At 41.1% G+C, this 7,586-nt stretch overlaps 1 long non-coding RNA gene across 2 annotated transcripts; it reads left to right on the forward strand.

Annotated features, from left to right (window-relative positions):
• Positions 1–2,697: 2,697 nt before the first annotated feature.
• LOC115008736 (uncharacterized) lies at positions 2,698–7,285 on the forward strand. 2 transcript variants are annotated; one of them, XR_003832330.1, is made up of 4 exons: positions 2,698–2,773; positions 3,077–3,144; positions 6,153–6,212; positions 7,178–7,285. It is a non-coding gene; the product is annotated as an uncharacterized LOC115008736 (long non-coding RNA). The 2 variants fall into 2 exon arrangements; XR_003832329.1 differs by lacking the exon at positions 7,178–7,285 and having other exon boundaries at positions 6,153–6,307.
• Positions 7,286–7,586: the final 301 nt, after the last annotated feature.

Consider the following 7,586-nt stretch of genomic DNA (forward strand, 5'->3'; position numbering starts at 1 on the left):
AGACCGGCCTTTAAATAGGGAAGGGTCGTGAAGGAAGTGATGTCGCACGGAGGCCACGTGAGACAGGAAAGTCCAGTGTCAACATTCTTGTTACTGACACAGGTTCACACACACACACACACACACACACACACACACACACACACACACACACACACACACACACACACACGCACGCACGCACGCACGCACACACACACACACAGTGGAATTTCTCCCGGTGGGATCCGGGGAACAGGTGCCCAGTGTTTTTAGCGACTCTGAGGTTTCTGTCTTCACACACAAATACACTGAAACACAAACAGGCCTTCGCTCTGAGTCAGCCTGCTATACTCGGGGGATCAGTGTGTGTGTGTGTGTGTGTGTGTGTGTGTGTGTGTGTGTGTGTGAGAGTGTGTGTGTGTGAGTGTGTTCATTGTCTATATATAGCAATGTTTTCATTCAAATACACAACTTTCCTTTATGGCTCGGCGTGTTATGCTTTGATTACTTCGATGGCTGTGTGAGTGTGAATTCCTAAATTGTGGGTCACTTAAAAAGTATCCGCAGTTCGAGTTTGTCTGCATGTGAAGCTGGAACCATTTCAGTCTCTGTGTGTATTTGTGAATATGTGATTGTGAAATGCTTGACTCATATGCTGTCTGTGTGTTGGATGTAATTGAAGTGACTCCATATTGTGACTCAATCATCTGATATTTCTTTATGACGTTGTAATGATTTTAAATTAAGTATTTATGATGGCTGGTTTGACTGTTTGTTGTTTGACTGTTTGTTGTTTGACTGTTTGTTGTTTGACTGTATGTTGTTTGACTGTATGTTGTTTGACTGTTTGTTGTTTGACTGTATGTTGTTTGACTGTTTGTTGTTTGACTGTATGTTGTTTGACTGTTTGTTGTTTGACTGTTTGTTGTTTGACTGTTTGTTGTTTGACTGTTTGTTGTTTGACTGTATGTTGTTTGACTGTATGTTGTTTGACTGTTTGTTGTTTGACTGTATGTTGTTTGACTGTTTGTTGTTTGACTGTTTGTTGTTTGACTGTTTGTTGTTTGACTGTATGTTGTTTGACTGTATGTTGTTTGACTGTTTGTTGTTTGACTGTTTGTTGTTTGACTGTTTGTTGTTTGACTGTATGTTGTTGACTGTATGTTGTTTGACTGTTTGTTGTTTGACTGTATGTTGTTTGACTGTTTGTTGTTTGACTGTATGTTGTTTGACTGTTTGTTGTTTGACTGTTTGTTGTTTGACTGTTTGTTGTTTGACTGTATGTTGTTTGACTGTTTGTTGTTTGACTGTATGTTGTTTGACTGTTTGTTGTTTGACTGTATGTTGTTTGACTGTTTGTTGTTTGACTGTTTGTTGTTTGACTGTATGTTGTTTGACTGTTTGTTGTTTGACTGTTTGTTGTTGACTGTATGTTGTTTGACTGTTTGTTGTTTGACTGTTTGTTGTTTGACTGTATGTTGTTTAACTGCGGTCTTGGTATCTCGTATTGTCAGTTAATACATTTTTTTACTTCTGTGTCATGCTAAGCTTTTGGCCCAAACCTGGGATTACATGTAATGCTTATCATCATTCAGCATCGAATTTTTAAATGTATTAATCATCGTAAACATCCTTTTACATGCATCTTCCGGTAACATCGAAAAAACTCTAATTTTAGGGGTTTCTCAAAATAACTGGCCAACTTAGTCTTCCATACTTGCAAAATATGTTTCTGTTAATATTACTAAAGAAAAGTAGTATTTCTCCGTGAAAATAAAGTGCAATAGAAATGAAACTCATTCTATTCTTCATGAACTTTGCAAATTGAAGAAATCCGCTTTTCTTCTTCTAGACTGACGCAGAATCTCAGCTGGACACATAAAGATCTGAGGTCTTATTCTTTAATCCGTCAGTCTCACGGAGATCAAGACTTGTTCTGAGGAAAAAAGTCAAGGAAAATCATTTTTAAAGTTACATATAATAAGTCAAATTAATATATATCTGTTCAAATGAAGCGACATTAGGTGGGATTTTAGTGACGTAAAATGAAATAAATAATTTTTACTCTTAAATTTGGAACAATCTGTTATTATTTTTATCTCAAATTGATGCCAAACTCTATACAGTAAATATTCAGTATCACATGTGTCTTATAAACTGACTTCTTATGTATGTGTATCTGAAATGAGTCTGTTTAATGAACAAAGAAGCTATACTTTGCCACAGACTAATGAACTAAAGGTACATATTCCCCAGAGATGAACTCTCATGCGACCTGTTACGTAATATGTAAATTGTGATGTAAATTCTCATTAGTGACAGTCATTATAATGAACACAGGGGGGAGTGTGTCAGAACCACCATAATGTAGACGGAGTGACAGAATATGACAGAGAGATTTATTATGTGATTAAATTATTAATTAGCAGCATCCAGTTATCAGTGTTCATTACACAGACTTAACTGAGACATCACAACAAACACATCTAAGATAACTTTGAACTGTGGTTCTAATTCTCTTCTGTTCACGCCTCCATGTTGATATCCATGAAAAGCCAACAATCATGACATTTAGCAGGACCTTGTTGCATCACTGTCAAGCTGTTTTTGATTTATCTGATCAACCAAAGCATAATTATTAAAATGTCGAGTATGATGATGTTCGTGAGGATGATTAATCAGTCCTGCTAAAACGTTTGTATCTGTGTCGCAGCCAGACAAAGCCCAACGAGTCTTCTGAGTGTCTGCGGACTAAAATAACCAACTGGGGGCCGAGTCGTCACCAGTTCAGGTTTCTGACTTATGTGTGTGTGTGTGTGTGTGTGTGTGCTTCAAGTTTCCCTTGCCTCATGCCAGCAGCTGCCTCACATGCACGCTCCCACCGCTCGCTGTGCACGGCTGGCTTGCACAGAAATAGACATGCCTGGCACTTGAAAGCTAAAAGAAAGGTGTGAGCGCGGTGTGTAATGATAGGAGTATTTATACGCGACTTAATCAGAGGAAAACTGCTTTTTATACTGTTCGTATGTGAACCGTGAGGCATTTAAAAATGTTAAACTCTGTAGGAAAACTCTTTGTGTTTGTTCACCTGCAGCGTGGAGCATATTCTGCTGCAGAGCTCACACCTGGCAGGGAGTTTGGGTTTTGCTTATGGGCACTTTGGTAAGTTTTCATCTCACGGAGACGAGGACACGTTTTTATTTTTATTTAACGTTTTGGTTATAAAGTAAAACAGACAAACCTAAAAAAATTAGGAAAATACAAATAATCACACAAAAAATATTTTAGTGATTATTAAAAAAAAGAAAAAAAATCTTATTTTAAACATTTAAAATAATTAATATTTTAATTATTTCAAATATCAAACAGCCATATTTGTTTTACTATTTTAAAATATTTTCATAAAACAATTATGTTAGTGAAAAATGTAATAATTTAAAATGTATTTTAAAATATAAAATTATATAATGTTCACCAATAAACAAAGAGATCCTCATGCACACCTATATGTATTAAATGCACAACTGGCAGAATCCCAAGAGTTTCAAAATAAAGGTCTACATAAAATATGAATCCATCCATCCATCCATCGTCTACCAATTATCCGGGGTCGGGTCGCGGAGGCAGCAGCTTCAGTAAGGAACCCCAATCTTCCCTTCTCCGGGCCACATCCTCCAGCTCCGACTGGGGGATCTCACGGATGGCTGAGCTTCTCACCCTATCTCTAAGGGAGACGCCAGCCACCCGTCTGAGAAAACCCATTTTGGCCGCTTGTACCCGTGACCTCGTTCTTTTGGTCATGACCCAGCCTTCATGACCATAGGTGAGGGTAGGAACGAAGATCGACAGGTAGATTGACAGCTTTGCCTTCTGGCTCAGCTCTCTTTTCATCACAACGGTGCGGTAAAGCGACTGCAGTACCGCCCCCGCTGCTCCGATTCTCCGGCCAATCCCTTGCTCCATCGTCCACTCACTCGGGAACAAGTCCCTGAGGTACTTGAACTCCTTCACTTGGGGTAAGGGCTCATTCTCTACCTGGAGTAGGCAATCCACCGGTTTCCTGCTGAGAGCCATGGCCTCAGATTTGGAGGTGCTGATCCTCATCCCAACCGCTTCACACTCGGCTGCGAACCGATCCAGTGACTGTTGAAGGTCACAGACCGATGATGCCATAATGACCACATCATCTGCAAAGAGCAGCGATGAGATCCTCAGGCCACCAAACTGCAACCCCTCTCCTCCACGACTACGCCTCGATATCCTGTCCATGAAAATCACGAACAGGATTGATGATGAAGCGCAGCCCTGGCAGAGACCAACATTCACTGGAAACGAGTCCGACTTACTGCCGAGTATCCGGACACAACTCTCGCTTTAGGCATACAGGGATTGGATGGCCCTCATAAGTGACCCCCTCACCCCATACTCCCGTAGTGAAGAGTTGGTCCGTTGTTCCACAACCAAGACGGAGTCCGCATTGTTCCTCTTCAATCAGAGGTTTGACTACCGGCCGAACCCTCCTTTCCAGTACCTTGGAGTAGACTTTACCAGGGAGGCTGAGAAGTGTGATACCCCTGTAGTTGGCACACACTCTCTGGTCCCCCTTTTTAAATAGGGGAACCACCACCCTGGTCTGCCACCCCCTAGGTACTGTCCCAGACTTCCACGTAATGTTGATGAGGCGTGTCAACCAAGACAGCCCCTCAACACCCAAAGCCTTCAGCATTTCTGACCACCGCAGCTTCAGCAATAGATGTTTTGAACATCGCCCACTCAGGTTCAATGCCCCCAACCTCCACAGGGATGTCTGAAAAGCTCCGCCGGAAGTGTGAGTTGAAGATCTCCAGGACAAGGGCTTCCTCCAGACGTTCCCAGTTCACCCGCAGTACCCGTTTGGGCTTACCAGGTCTGTCCAGAGTCTTCTCCCACCCCTTGATCCAACTCACCACCAGATGGTGATCAGTCAACAGCTCCGCCCCTCTCTTCACCCGAGTGTCCAAAACATGCGGCCTCAGATCAGATGATACGATTACAAAATCGATCATTGACCTTTGGCCTAGGGTGCTCTGGTACCACGTACACTTATGAGCATCCTTATGTTCGAACATGGTGTTTGTTATGGTTGTTATGTCATGACTAGCACAGAAGTCCAACAACAAACAACCGTTCGGGTTTAGATCAGGGAGGCCTTTCCTCCCAATCACGCCTCTCCAGGTGTCTCCATCGTTTCCCACGTGTGCGTTGAAGTCTCCCAGCAAGACTACGGAGCTTGATTGATATGATATAATTAAGTTTGCTCGGCAATAATGACAAAATGTTGGTTCAGGAAGAAAGAGGATTTATGAGCTCTGCAATCTCTGTCTGCAGACTTTGGAATTACATTGTTAATAAATTAATTCCTAAATGTGATAATGCAACTAAACACATAACACCCCTGGCTGTTCAGTATCTCTCCAACAATCATATAAGTTTATGTTTTGGCTACTACTTTTAGGGATTAATAATTTCCCCAAAAATTAGACATTTTCTGTCTGAATGGGACTTTAGATATATATCTATATATCTAGATATATAAATATCTCCTTCCACTTCGCCTCTCTTTAACCTGAACACCTGCTCCTCTTGAATTTACGTATTTCTTCACAAACACAGATGACAAAATAAAATAAAAACATACATTTGGAATAGGAACAAACTAAAACTATGTTCCTGTTGGGTAATAATTTCAGAAAAATATAGTATAATTTTGTCGTTTTGAGTGATTCATACGTTCTGGGAAGATATGTGGACTTAAAATGATTATTAAAATCCTGATGATGGCTTTGGGGTGGTGTCATTTTCCTGTTTCACTCCCATTAGATCATTCAAATATAACTGATCATGTAACTTTTACAGTCCTGTCCGACCCAGTGGAAGCTATAAATACTCATCTTCACCTCAGCAGGAAGTAATGCACCCAAACTGTTCATTTTCTTAACACGATATTCCAACAACAGAAAACTAAGACAGATTGTTCCCGAGTGTTCTTCACTCAAAAAAAACTGCTATTTGAGTTGCAACATGTTTAAACACAAATCACAGTTTGTATATTTTTGCCTCCTGCATACTGGGTATATTTGTGTCTAATTGCAGTATGTCTTTTTCTGTGTCTGCTGACGCCATCGCTGCAGGAAGGCGAGCCAGAAGTGAGATCTCATTACTGGCTGGTCCCAAGTGCCAGTCCTGGCAGAGTGAGAAACACACAGCCTGTGATACACACACACATACGCACACACATTTGCACGTCTATACTTGTGAGGGCCTTCAGTGACATGATGCATTCCCTGACACATCATCCTTAACCTTCATAATAACAGCTACACGGTTAGCTTCACAGCTAACATTTATAATTCTAATATTAACACGAAAACTACGTTTTAATCTTGAAACTGTCGTTTAAAAATGGTAGAAAATGTAAAGCTCTAACTGGTCCTTTCAAAATAAAGGTTTTCGATTAATGTAAAGACACGGGCATGAACACCCACATGCACAGTAAAGGTTAACACACACACACACACACACGAATGTGCTGTCCAAGTCTCACTGCGAGGAGACAGATTGGAGTCAGCGTGAGAAGACAACGTTGGCATGGCTGCCAATGACGACGATGACATCATCGCGCAGCCATGGCGATAAACAATGTGTTCCGATCCATCTCGGGTGAAAAGAGCAACTGTGCTTGGCTCCGGATCCTCGTCAGTGTGGATCAGCAGAGGGAGCTGCCACACAGTAACAGTTACAGCGTGCAGCAAAGAACAACACGTAAACCTTCTTTAAATGGAAGCTGCGCTGGAGGGTCATGGTGTTTTATTTGTGTCTGCTAGAACTCTGCCTTACAGCATGTTTTAAAAATGTTTTAGGCAACAAAACTACTTGGTTAGGTCGAGTAAAAAGATATTACAATACGTTTGTCACATTATTTCAGTTACGTTTCCCTCCTGGGTGAAAGTCCTGTGTTTGTTTGACTCCATCCTTCTCCTCACGCTAACCATGATGTGCAGGAGAAAATATGTTTCCCTGGAAACGTAATTGACAATGCAGTTTGGTTGTGTGGGGACGTAATGTTTGGAGACCAGGCTGTCACCAGGTGCATTGGACAAAGAAGTAATGTACCTACCTGTGGGACTGACGGGATGTATGTCACTGTGGTTTTCAGGACTTCATCATTGCACTCAATGGCTGCAAAGCGGCGTGGAAGTTCCCCTCAGCTGTCGATGCGATGAAGATATGGTTGAAGTTATATGATAACGTTAAAGTTGGGTTTTACTTTTCCCAAAAGCTTATCACAATCTCAAGAGTTTTAGTTGACGATTCAGGGGACTCAGCTTCGTCACTTATACGTGAAACCATTAAAGATTCCATAGACATAGAAAATACTCAGCTTTGAATAATAACTCAGAAGGTTTTCCAACCAAAAAGATGAATTACCTTAAAAATCTATTCCTTCTGTCACATTTAAAACTTTGACTGCTGGACACCAGACGTCTCCTACTCCACTAAAACATTCTCAGTGTGCAGTTTGTGAACTGACTGTAAAGACAACATGGTTCCTATTAGTCAATGAT

Source organism: Cottoperca gobio, chromosome 5 (genome assembly GCF_900634415.1).
Source record: "Cottoperca gobio chromosome 5, fCotGob3.1, whole genome shotgun sequence".
Lineage (NCBI taxonomy): Eukaryota > Metazoa > Chordata > Actinopteri > Perciformes > Bovichtidae > Cottoperca > Cottoperca gobio.